The sequence below is a fragment of the Tenrec ecaudatus genome, chromosome 10 (assembly GCF_050624435.1).
Source record: "Tenrec ecaudatus isolate mTenEca1 chromosome 10, mTenEca1.hap1, whole genome shotgun sequence".
NCBI classification, from domain to species: Eukaryota; Metazoa; Chordata; class Mammalia; order Afrosoricida; family Tenrecidae; genus Tenrec; species Tenrec ecaudatus.
In genome coordinates, this window is record NC_134539.1 from 88983586 (window position 1) to 88996485 (window position 12900).

The following is a 12900-nucleotide window of genomic DNA, read 5'->3' on the forward strand; positions in this document are numbered from 1 at the left end:
TTGGTGTCAGAATAGGGCAGAGGAAGTTGGAGGCACATCCGTCTCGCTTCATAGGAATCATCTTTGGGAAGATGTGGCGTTGGATTCTCCTTTTCCTTTGAAGAGCCAGAAAAGGTCACACCATTTCCTCGCTATCTTTATGGTGTGTGTATATGTGTGTGTGTGTGTGTGTAGAATATATGTAATGAAGCATTTTACGTTCCAACAATCTCCATACGTACAATTCAGTGGCATTCTATTAATTGTCTTGTTCAACCATCAACCTTATTCATTCCCCAAAGCCGCCTCATCTTTTTCATTGCAAAAGATGGCTCAATCCCCTGTACTGTGTTGCTTTGAGAATTCCTTACAATGGAGCTGTGGACAATGTGTAATGGTTTCTATAGGGATAGACAGGCAGATGATAATTAACAGAAATATGTGATAAGGCCCGTGTTTATCCCAAAAAACTGAAGCTTGATCAGGCAGCCAGTCCTCAGACCAGACCTGGAGGGCCTCCCTCACAGAATGTGCCAGAGTAGCTGTGGGCAAAGTCACATGCTCTGTACGGCCTGTAGCAGGCATGCAGCATCTTGCATTAAATGGTCCAGGACTAAGTCTATTGGATCGCTCTATATACCAGATGAGTTCATGGAAGAGGAGATAAAAACGGTAGTACCCTTCACAATAGCAAAGCACAAATTGAAGTATTTAGGGCTACACCTAACCAAAAAAATCCCAAAAGATTTTCATGAGGAAAATTGCAAAATACTACTACAAGAAACCAAAAGGGACCTCCACAAATGGAAGAATATCCCATGCTCATGGATCAGAAGACTCAATATAGTAAAGATGTCAATCCTACCTAAGGCACTATATAAATTTAATGCTATCCTGATACAAATACCAACATCTTTTTACAAGGAATTGGAAAAACGGACTACCAACTTCATATGGAGAGGGACGAAGCCCAGAATTAGCAGAGAACTTCTCAAGAAGGACAAAGTAGGAGGACTTACTTTACCTGAACATAACACTTATTATACAGCCTCAATGGTCAAAACAACGTGTTACTCATATAACTACAGATACCCAGACCAATGGAAAAGAACAGAACATCCAGAACTATAACCATCAGCTTACGGACAACTGATCTTTGATAAGGGCCCCCACATACCAATGGGAATCAGAGGCCCTCTTCACTAAGTGGTGCTGGAAAAGAAGGATATCTACCTGCAGAAAAATGAAGCAAGACCCTGACCTCACTCCATGCACAAGAATAAACTCAAGGTGGATCACAGACCGAAAGGTAAAAACCCCAAACTATTAGGGCCATCAATGAGGGAATTGGGACCAATCTAAGAATACTGGCTCAGGGAATACACAGGCTATAGGACATAGGGAAGGACACAAACACAGAGGAGGCATACATTGAAAAGTGGGATATGCTGAAGATAAGACACTTGTGCACATTGAAAGAGTTTGCCAAGAGAGTAATTAGAGCCCTCAGACTGGGAAAACATATATAGCGATGACCCATCAGACAAAGGGCTTGTTACTAAAATCTACAATACTAGCCCACAACAAGGGGGGGAAAAGAGCTCACTGAGGAAATGAGCAAATGACCTGAACAGAAGTTTCACAATGGCAGAAGTCCAAATGGCCAATCAACACATGAGAAGTTGTTCCCAGTCACTAGCCATAAGGGAAATGCCAGTTAAAACAACTAGGAGAGACCAAGTAACACCCTCAAAGGTAGCCCAATTAAAAAAATCAGAAAGCAGCAAGTGCTAGAGGGAGTGTGGTGAGATAGGAACTCTCATCCTCTGCTGGTGGTCCTGTAGGCATGTGAAACTAATATGGAAATCAATCTGGCGATACCTAAAACAAATGGAAATCGAGCTACCATATGACCCAGCAATCCCCTCTTCTCGGCATATACCCAGAAGAGGTAAGAAACAGACCAGGACCAGACATCTGTGCTCCAATGGTCATGGCGGCACAGTTCACAATCGTGAAGACTGGGAACAATCTAAATTTCCATCAACTGACAAATGGATTAAAAAACTCTGGTATATACACACAGTGGAGTACTGTGCAGCCTTAAACACCAGCAATGAACTCATGAAGCACATTGTCTCAGGGGAAGAGTTGGAGGAAATTATGCCAAGCAAGTTTAGCCAAGCACAAGGGCAAGTACAACATGAGTCCACTGAGGTCAGCTCAAAAGACACAAGGGGCATAGCAGATAAGCTACTTAACGCATCAATTCTGGGTCGAGGTCCAGGCACTCTGGCAGGGGTCTGACCCAACCCAGGGATGCATTTGGCAGCCAACTAGAAAAGAGGGGGGGAGAGAGAGAGCGAGAAAAAATAACACACACAAAAGTGAGAGTGATGGGGGAACAGGGCACTAATACACCCACATGAAGGGTATTGTTTATGTCTCCACAGGAAAGGGAGAGGGACCAGATCCCATCCCAGAGTGCCAAGCCTTGAGGGCAACACACTGGCATGGAGCAGCGAACTAATAGAGGGGGCGATGGGGTTGGGCCTCAAGCGGAGCTATGTTGACCCCTCCCCAGAAGAATGTAATACAGAGGACAGCTCTGAAGATACAGCCCGGGAGAGTGGTGGGTCTGTCCAGACCACATGGGTTCAATCTAAGAGGGAGGGAGAGAAAAAGAGAGAGGGAGAGAGAGAATCTAAACATGGCCCACCAAGCTCCAGGGACAACGTCCCTGCTCAGAGCAGCCAATGCACAGAGGACCGTAGGGCTGGCCCCAAACATGAGACATGACGTTCCCTCGCTGACCCATAGCAGTATGGGGACATCACTGGAGACACTGTGTGAAAGTGTGCCTGGTCTGCCCCATGCACAGCAGGGTGAAACGCAAAGGGAGTGCAACTGGACAGCAAGGGGAGCAAAGTAACCAAGTCCCTGAGGAGTCCTGAAAACAGACTTCTGACTCAGGGACGGGGCTGGGCACCTCATCAGGCCCAATTGGAAGATACACATCATTCCTCTAGTTCCTGAATGCTTCCTCCCCCTGCTACCATGACCCAGTTCTACCTTACAAATCCAGCTAGACCAGAGTCCACATATTGGTGCAGATAAGAGCTTTCAGCACATGGAATTTAGGACTGATAAAATCTCAGCAACAGTAGTGGGAGTAGCAATATCGTGAGGGGAGGGGATGGGGGCGGGGAGGGGGAGGAGAAAAGGGGAACCCATCACAACAAGGTATTCAACCCCCAAGGGGATGAATAACAGAAAGGTGGGTGAAGGCAGACAATAGACAGTGTAAGGCCAAAATAGCAATAATAATACATAATTGGCCAAGGATTCAAAATGGTGGGAGGGTGGGGAGTGGGAGAAAAAAGAGGAGCTGATGCCAAGGGCTCAAGTAGAAAGAAAATGCTTTGGAAATGTTGATGGCCACTTACGTACAAGTGCACTTAATACAATTGAATGATGGATTGTCATAGATTGGTCAGAGGCCCCATATAAAATGATTAATAAAAAAAATAAAAATAAGTGAGCCAGGACTCTTCACAGTTCTGAGGCACTTCAGAAAATGAAATGGACCCAGAGATTCCCCAGCACGCTCAAAAAAGACAGAAACTGATCGAGTCACCCTGCTGTGATGGGGTCAGTTTAATGACCTTGCCTGTTCCCAACCACTGGGGGGGAAGAACGATGAGCCTGCCCCCATGAAGGTTACAGTCGCTGGGAGTTGCAATCAACTCAATGACAGTGCATTTTGGTTTTTCAAAAACCATTTTATTGGGAGACATCATATCAATCCATGGTTCAATCCCATCAAGCAGTATTGTACAGTTGCTACCACAATCATTTCAAAACATTCTTTTCTTTCTTGAACTCCTTGATATCAGCTCCCTTTTACCCCCCACATTCACACACACCCCTGCCACTGTACCCTCAGAAACCCTTCTTCTTGCTTTCCCTATAGGTGCAACAATCCTGGGGTTCACATACTGCAAAACAAACATGTATCAAAAATGTGAGGGTCACCCCCACTGACAAAACACATCTGAGATTTATGAACGATATGAACAAACAAACAAAATACAGAAAACGCTGAAAGCCAGATAAGGCGTAACATGCCTCAGAGGGGGATCAGCTGACAAGGATTTAACTGTTCCAGTGAGGTTGATCCTTTTGAACTTCTGTCGTCGTCGTCTCTCCAATGCACTCTGGTAACCAGTTTCTTCCCATGCCTCTGCGATGGAGAGAGGGAAGTCACCGGAGGCTTATTTCCTGTCTTCATCCCGCAAATGGATCTTGGGCTCCCGCTGTCATGCACAGCCTTCTGCAAATCAGAGTCTCACAGGTTAGGCTCCGATTATTCCCTCCTCCGGCCCCCTTTTAGATGATTTACAAACCTCCAGTCACTAATGTTGGTGTGCTTCTTTCACGTGGACTTTGTTGACATCCCTCTCAGATGACTGCTTGTTTGGAAACAAGCCGTTAAGACCCCAGAAACTGTTTTTTTCTGATAGCCAGGTACCATCTAATTTCTTCATCACACTTTGCTATAGCATGCATATCTTCTGTGTCCCCTTCCTGAGGGTAAGGATTGAGCAGGGCCATGATGGAAGAACTAATTGTTCTTAAATTGAAGGTAGGATTCAGTGTGAGCCCAAAACCCGTTCTTGGATCTATGAGTTTTTATCTGCCTTTGGCTCCTTTTTCAAACCCTCTTGTTAATTTATGGTAGAAAGCCTTATCGAGTATGCCCTTGGGGCATAAAGGTCTTCCTTTAATGTTGTCTTTGATTAGCCCCTGGTACTAATTTTTAAAAATTCCTGTTGAGAGCGGGATATTGGGCCAATGTAGGCTAACTCCGTATCGCAGTGTCTAAATTATTCACTTGTCCAGAATCGGTCCTTTCATGGCTGGATGCTGTTTACACAAACAATGGGAGTTGGTTGACCGTGAATGTCAGTCACAGTTTAAGATCAATAAGATTGGATGTAGCAAGACCATGATTGTCCTCCTACCCACTGTTCAACCATCTCAGTATGGCTGTCTTCCACTTCCTCGGACACCATGCACGTTCAGTCCTAAGTCCCCAGGTGACAAGCGTGTCTGAGGTCCAATTCGCCCAGTGACTTTCCCACATCGGATCTCTCGGAAACATGTTGGTGACAGCACTGCATTGGGGCACAGTGTCCGCCCGGTGAGCCAGGATTCAACGCCCCAGCATTCCGTGGCACTCTGGCTTGGGATTTTGGTTTTAAGGAGGTTTGGCATCTGGCCCTTCCCACTTGTCCAGGGAGATGGTTCCTGAGTTGGGGTGCCTCCCTCTTAGATGACATCGTCTCAAGGGGTGTGAGGTGGATGGTCTCTCAGCGGCAGAGGCCCCATCTTCCCTGCTCTGGGGTGTGGTCCTGACGGGGTGGGGGGTGGGGGCGCAGTGGAAGCTCAGGCGTCGCTAGGGCTCATGTGTGCTATTTCCCTCTCTGTGTCCTCTGCTGCCACCCACCTCCTGCTCAGCTCCTCGGCGCTCTCGGGCTTTCCCTGCTCCAGGATTTTATCTCTGAGGGGTTTGTGTCATGCGAGCCAGAGGAGGAGCAGAAGAGAGCTTGATCAATCTGAAATTCTTCAGCCGGGTCCTGTGGATCAGTGCAGAACGGATGACTCCTACCCAGCAATCACGTGGACGCCAGCTGGCAGAAGGCTGGGGGAATGGGCAGTTGTGGAGAGGTTGGTCTGCCCTCTCCCTGTAATCCCCTGTGAGTAGTGTCTTATGATTCCATTCCCTCCTTTTGTCAAGTCCTGGATGTTCGGGGTCAATGGTTACGTCATCCCTCCGAGGTTACAGAGTAACGGATGTGCCCAGTGTCAGGTGGCTCACTCATTAACACCTTGGCGGACTGAGCGTCCTGGTTCAACTCCCAGGTCTCCGCAAAACCACCGACACGGTGGTGGTGGAGGCCGGGCTAGGGACACGGAGTGAATTAATGAGTGACTACCAAGACAAGTCCCCATGACATGCAAATAGACTCCAAGCCAACGCGGTCACCAACAGAGGGTTTGAGGTCCCGTTGTGTAGGGTGTCTTCAGCTCAGCCCCTTCGTTTGCGGCGTGGCTGACACGGTCCCCCCCTTTCTCGCCCCCATTCCCTTGACTGTACTGCGAAATGACTCAGGTCACTTCAATCACGAAACGCAATCGGATGTCAGAAAGCTCCGCAAGCACGGCTCCTGCCAGACCCCAGGCCGGCCATGGGGAGCTGGACAGTCTTGATGAGTTAGCGCTTATCTGAGCGTGGTGTCCAGAGAGACCAGTCCCTGGAGAAGGCCAGCAGGCTTGGTGAAGTCGAGGGGCAGCGAAGAAGAGGAAGATGCGTGGCAAACTGGGTTGACACGGTGGCTGCGACCATGGACTCACATGTAAGAACCGTGGTGGGGACGGAGCAGCGTGTCATTCCAACCTGCTGGCCCCCCCACCGCCACAGAGCAGGAAGGCACACATCTGGGGGACAGGCTTTCCTTGTTCTCTACACAGGGATTTCAGGGACCAGGACCGTGAGGGCCAGAAGGGATCCATAATGCCTGTGTTCATGGCTGCGGGGGAACAAGGCGAACCTCTCAACCGGGGTGTTCCTTGAGGCAAGATGTCAGCAGCCCAGGCCTTTGTACTTCCTGTACGAATTACTTACATTGCAGCCACGCTTTGGCCACTCCGCCTCGTTTTCTCCGGAACACTCTGGATCTAAACTCGGCTTTGTTTTCCCTCTGCTGAGTTTCAGGGGTTCCCTTCCCTCCCCTCCCCTCCCCTCCTCCACAGCCTGGGAGTCGCTCCCCTCCTAAGAGGGGACTGGGAAATAGTTGCCCTTTGAAGCTGGGCGCTGCACGCAGCCCTGTCCTGAGCTGAGATGCCACCGTCCGCTCGGTTTAATGATCAATGAGGTCCTTCTGGAAAGCCCATGATCACCTAGCTAGCCCCGTAATCTCTCTCCAGAGCCAGAGCCTGCAGGATGGCCACCGACAACTCGAGCGGAGACTTCCATGCCACTCAGCCACAGCTGGGTGCCACCGACATCAGTGTCATCGCCTTGTACTTCGCCCTGAACATGGCTGTGGGCATATGGGTAAGGACCCCTGCGGTGGATGGGCTTGGACAGAGCGGAGTGGGTTCAGGTGTGCCCATAGGGCTTGAAGCCTGGTAGCTGATCCTCCGAGACCAGCCCCGTCTTCTTCGGGCAGTCGGTTCTCAGCCAAATGGGGTTGATGGAGCACTGGAGCCTCTGGACGGATCGAGATGCCTGTGGTGGGAAGCTTGCTGCCAGGTTGGCCGCCTGGACTGGGGTCTGACAGCCTGGCCCAGGTTCTGGTTCTGCTGCCTACAAGCTAGAAAGCGTGGGCACCACACTGGACTGACGCGCTGGTCTGTTTCCACACCTGCCAACTGGGGATCCAAGGGGTGACCTCTAAAACCACAGGGCTTGCTGTTAAAAATGCAGGTTCCCAGGATGCCCGGTAAGTCTGCTGAATCAGAATTCAAGGGGTGGGGAAGGGCCCATGGGAACTGGCTTCTTTACATTGAATAGCTTCTCAGGGGATTTGTGTCCTCATGGGCTGAGTTCATAGCTAAGGCTTTTCTCTGAGGGGGGAGCACCTTGGACCCCATCATTGACTTTCAGCAAGGGATTTGAGGCCCTGCTTAGGCCCTTACCCGGGACCCTTTCTTGTCACCCCTCCTGCCCTTCCCCTGCCCCTGTGAGAAGAAGACAAGCTCCCGTTTGTGGATGAAGAGTCCCAGCTCCAAGCCACAGGCTTCTTGTCCAGTAACCCCAAGATCTTGCAGGGTGGGAGGCTCCTCTGCTCTCCGTTTATGATGCCGAGCTCTGGGACTTTTCACAAGGAACCCGCCACACCGAGGTCACTCGCTTGATCCTTCCCTGTACCTGCTACTCACACCTGAATGGAGAGGTCAGGCTCCCCCCTCCCCCGCTGACCCCCACAGCCTCCTGATTGGCACCTGCTGAGGTCTTCCTCCCTCTGGAGCCCCCCACACGTATCCCCTGCAGCCTCGGCCCTAAGCCTGAGAGCCTGGGGCTCCGGAGGTAGTCAGATTCCAACGCAGGGCGTTTAGGCAAGCCACTGAGATTTTTAGCTTCTAGGTCTTGGATCTAAGAGGGAGACGCCATCTTCGCGGAGGTTAGGCTTCCTATCAAAGCCATGCAGCAGCACTGGACTCGGCTTCTAGCAGGAGTCACACTGGCAGGGGCTGTCGTACCACAACCGGCAGTAGCAGCATCAGAAGCAGCAGTAGAAGTCGCAGAAGTCCTACTAGCCGCAGTGCCAGACCCAGTAGCAGCGGTAGCTGTAACAGTGGGAGTTGTCGCAGAAGTTATAGTAATGGTCAGAGCGACGACGACAGCAGTGGCCATGGTAGCAGCAGGAACGACAGCAGCAGGAGCACTATTAGTAGCAGCAGCAATGGCAGAAGTCGCAGGAGTTCTAGCAGTAACAGTGTGTTAGTCTGGGTACATCAGAGAAACAAATCCACCGAATCGCGTATGTATCTACGAGAGAGTTGTATAGAAAGGGTAAGTGCACATCAAGAAAATAGCCCAACCCAGTGCTGTCCAAGCCCACAAGTCCAGCATTAGCCCATATGTCTGACACCAATCCACAAAGTCCTCCTCCATCCCACAAAACACACGCAATGACGCCCACTGCAGGAGGAAAGCCGAGTCAGTGAGTGTGTAAGCATCTCAGCGCTGGCAGGGGTCTCCACACGGCTGCTCCAGCACCCAGGGCTGCATCAGGGTTAGGTTCATGTGACTTCTCCTCAGGGATGCCTTGCAGGAAGTGAGCCTTGCCAGCTGAAGCAGGGAACTGGCTAAGGCAGCTGCACCCTACAAAGCAAGAGACCCGAGAACTCGAAAGGCGAGGCTCACCAAGCTATTTATCCCTCCGCCCTTCAATTAACCCCACGTGTTTATCGGCCAGGTTGGCACAATCAACTACCTCAAGCAGCAATAGCAGTAGTAGGAGTAACAGTAACAATAGGTATAACAGCAGTGGTGGTAAGAGGACGAAAGTTGCGGCAACAAGTGGTAGCACTTGCGGCAGCAGCAGCAGTAACAGTGATAGGTGGGAGCAGCAACAGGACGAGGAACAGAGGTAGTAGGGGAGCAGCAGTAGACCTGTAGCAACAGCAGTAACAATACTAGTAGCACCCGTAGCAACAGCAGCAGTGGAAGGAGTAAGTGGGCCTGTCTGTGAGAATCTGTGCTAGGATTTGAGAGGGACCCAAATGGGCAAAGCAGGATGCCGAGCTCCTGGTGAGGAGAGCTGAGAGTCCGAAGAGGTGCTTAGAAGACGTCTAGGCTTCCAGGAGCAGCGGGAGGGGGAAGACTTCATTGGAAGAGCACATCTAGGTCATGGCTTTGGGCACCTGACACCAGACCCTTCGCCACTCATCCATCCACTCCCTGACCACTTCTCGTGGAGGTGACTCGGCCAGCTCGGCCATTCATTCATAGGCAGGAGCCCCACCTGGCTCTTCGCTGTCCTCCACGTGGGCCACACTGGCACCCGAGTGTGGGAAACGAGCACCTGGTTACTCCGACGCCTCGGAGAGCAGCAGAGCTGATCAGGGGAAGAGCTCAGCAGGGCAGGGGCATCCCTTGGGGGCCCAGAGGCAGAGGCCACTGAGTAGGCACGGACCTCCACAGAGCACGGATGGCAGGGCTGGAAGAGCCCACGCGGACCTCCTGGGAGAGTTTTGGTAGGAAGGATGCTTGAGTGGAGCCTCTGTGGTCATCAGGGCACGTCTATCCAGAAGCCACCGAAAGCCTACTGCAAATGAGCCCAACCCTGAGGAAACGGACTGAATCAGTGCCTGGCTTTGTTACCTGGCGCTGCTATGACGGAAAGACCACGAGTGACGAGTTTTCTAACAAATACTGATTTCTCTCATGGGTTCGGAGGCTGAATTCTGAGTTTCGGGTGCTCGTGCTAAGGGACTGCTTTCTCTGTTGACTCACGAGATCCTGGCAGCTTTCCAGCTTCCATTTCTTGGATCCTTAGAGGTCTCCTGACACTGGCATCTGTCTTCCCTCAACTGTTCTTTCGTTTTCTTTTTAAAAAAATCATTTTATTGGGGGCTCGTACCATTCTTATCACAATCCATAATGCATCCATCGTGTCAAGCACATATGTACATTTGTTGCCATTATTATTCTCAAAACATTTGCCTTCTACTTGAGCCCTTAATATCGGCTCCTCATTTTCCCCCTCCCTCCCCACTCCTCTCTCCCTCATGAACCCTTCACAATTCATAAATTATTATTTTGTCATATGTTACACTGTCTGATGTCTCCCCCCTCCTTTCTATTCTGTCCATCCCCCAGGGAGGAGGCCATATGTAGATTCTTGTAATTGGTTCCCCGTTTTAATCCCACATTCCCTCCACCCTCCAGGCATTGCCGCTCTCACCACTGGTCCTGAAGGGATCATCTGTTCTGGATTCCCTGTGTTTCCAGTTGCTATCTGTACCAATGTACATCCTCTGGTCTAGTCAGATTTCTAAGGTAGAGTTGGGAACATGATAGTTGGGGGGTGGGGCGGGGAGGAAACATTTAAGAACTAAAGGAAAATTAAATGTTTCATCATTGCTACCCTGCACCGTGACTGGCTCATCTCCTCCCTACAACCCTTCAATTGCCTACTGATGGGCTTTGAGTCTCTATTGTGCACTCACCCATTTACAATGATATGGGTTTTTGTTTGTTCTTTGATGCTTGATACCTGATCCCTTTGACAGCTCGTGGTCACACAGGCTGGTGTGCTTCTTCCATGTGGACTTTGATGCTTCTGAGCTAGATGGCCACTTGTTTATCTTCAAGCCTTTAAGATCCCAGATGCTATATCTCTTGATAGCCAGGCACCATCACCTTTCTTCACCACATTTGCTTATGCACACATTTTTCTTCAGCAATCATGTCGGGAAGGTGTGCCTCGTGGAATGTCAATTTAATAGAACAATGTGTTCTTGCATTCAGTAAGTACTTGAGTGGAGGCCCAATGTCCATCTGCTGCCTTAATACTAAGCCTATAAATATATGCACGTAGATCTATATATGTACATGCCAGTATTTAGACTTCTATAAATACCCTTTGTCACCTAGTTCTTTCCTCTATTTCCTTTTACTTTCCTCTTGTCCCACTATCATGCTCAGTCTTCATTTGAGTTTCATTAATTTCTCTCAGGTACATTGCCCTTGCTGAATCCCTACCAGGCCTCTCACACCCTCCTTGCCACTGATTTTGGATCACTTGTTGCTCCAGCTGTTTTTTCTGAATTCTTCTCTTTCAGGTCTCAAAAGAGATTGGCTTAAGACATGCCCTACAGTGATGTGAAATCATTAACATAACAATGGAAATCCATTTCCAAATGGGACTGTAACTCCCCAACCCAAGGCCATTGAGTCAATCCTGACTCATCACAACCTCATGTAGGGCTTGCCAGGCTTTGTAAACATCACCAGAGCAGATGGCTCCATCTTTTCCCTTGTAGCAGCTGGTGGGTTTGAAGTGCTGACTTTGTGGTTGGCGGTCCAACAGCACTGCATAGGGATTAGGATTTACAGCACATGCTTTGGGGGGCTACAATTGGATTGATAACAGTGCCCATAACTGCGAGTCCAGCAATAGGGAAGGCTTCATGTGGAGTGTGCTAGGCCAGATTGGCTAGAGAAACAAATCCAGAGATACTCATATATGTGTAAGAGGGAGCTGTATGTCAACAAGTAAATGATGTATCAATGAAACAGCCCAGCCTAGTCCAATTCAGGTCCATAAATCCAATACTTATCATAATCCCTCTTCAGACTCATGCAACCAAAGAAATGATTCAAAATTCAGGAAGCTCACTGGCTGTTGGATGCAAAGTCTTGTGGCTCCAATGATGATGGGCAAATCTCCAGGGCTCTGAGGGACTCAATGGCAGGAAGATGAAGGTGGAAAGAAAGCGGAAGGTCCCAAGATCCTTCTTATGAGACGGCCACACCCACATGTCCCTATGGGAGCCAAGTTGGCACAGAAAACCTAACTATCACATGGAGTATGAGCCAGATCTTCCTCTGTGGTTCCCCAGCCTCCTACTTTGTCCTAAGTCCCGATTCCCTTCTGGAGGTGAGAAGAGTAGCCTATTGGCTGAGTCTGGGCTTTGGAGCCAGACAGCCTGTACTCTGAGAGTCTCAGTATCTTCATCAGGAACCTGGGAATGATCAGACGCCACAGCGGTGCTCAGAACCAACGTTGCACCAACATCACACTGCCCTCACCAACCCAGTGAATATCAATCCTGCAGACATGGCCAGGCCAGAGCAAGAGGGCCCTGCCCACCTTCCAGCTCTTTAGCAAGGGTCTTGTTTGTGCTCTGACTGTACCTGCTTAGGTGTGAATCATCCCTGAATTCGACCTCACGACCAAGGGCTTTGTGGCATGAGTGTCTCAAGTTCTTGGGGCTGATCCGGATGGTACTGTCTCAGCTATCACAAAGGGAGGCCACTGGTTGCCCCCATGGTCCTTATGGGATGAGAAGACGTGGAGCATCCCAGAAGAGGAGAAAGCACAGCCTTGTAGTGCAGCCCTCTGGAGCTGTGCAGTGCACAGCCAGCATCACTGGATTCTGTGACCTTGGCCATGACTCTGAGCACCTCCAAAGAACCTCAGTGACGAGACCACGGCAAAGGTTGAACACATGATGGGGCTGGGAGAGGAGATCAGACCATATCAAAGACTTTCAGCCATCCAGGCAATTGATTGAATAAGCTTGAAGAACTCAGGTTCTCTCTCTGTCTCTCTCTGACTGCGTGTATGTGTGTGTTGGGGGCGGCAGGGAAAGTGGATGAGGGATTCAAGTCAGGCAGAAATA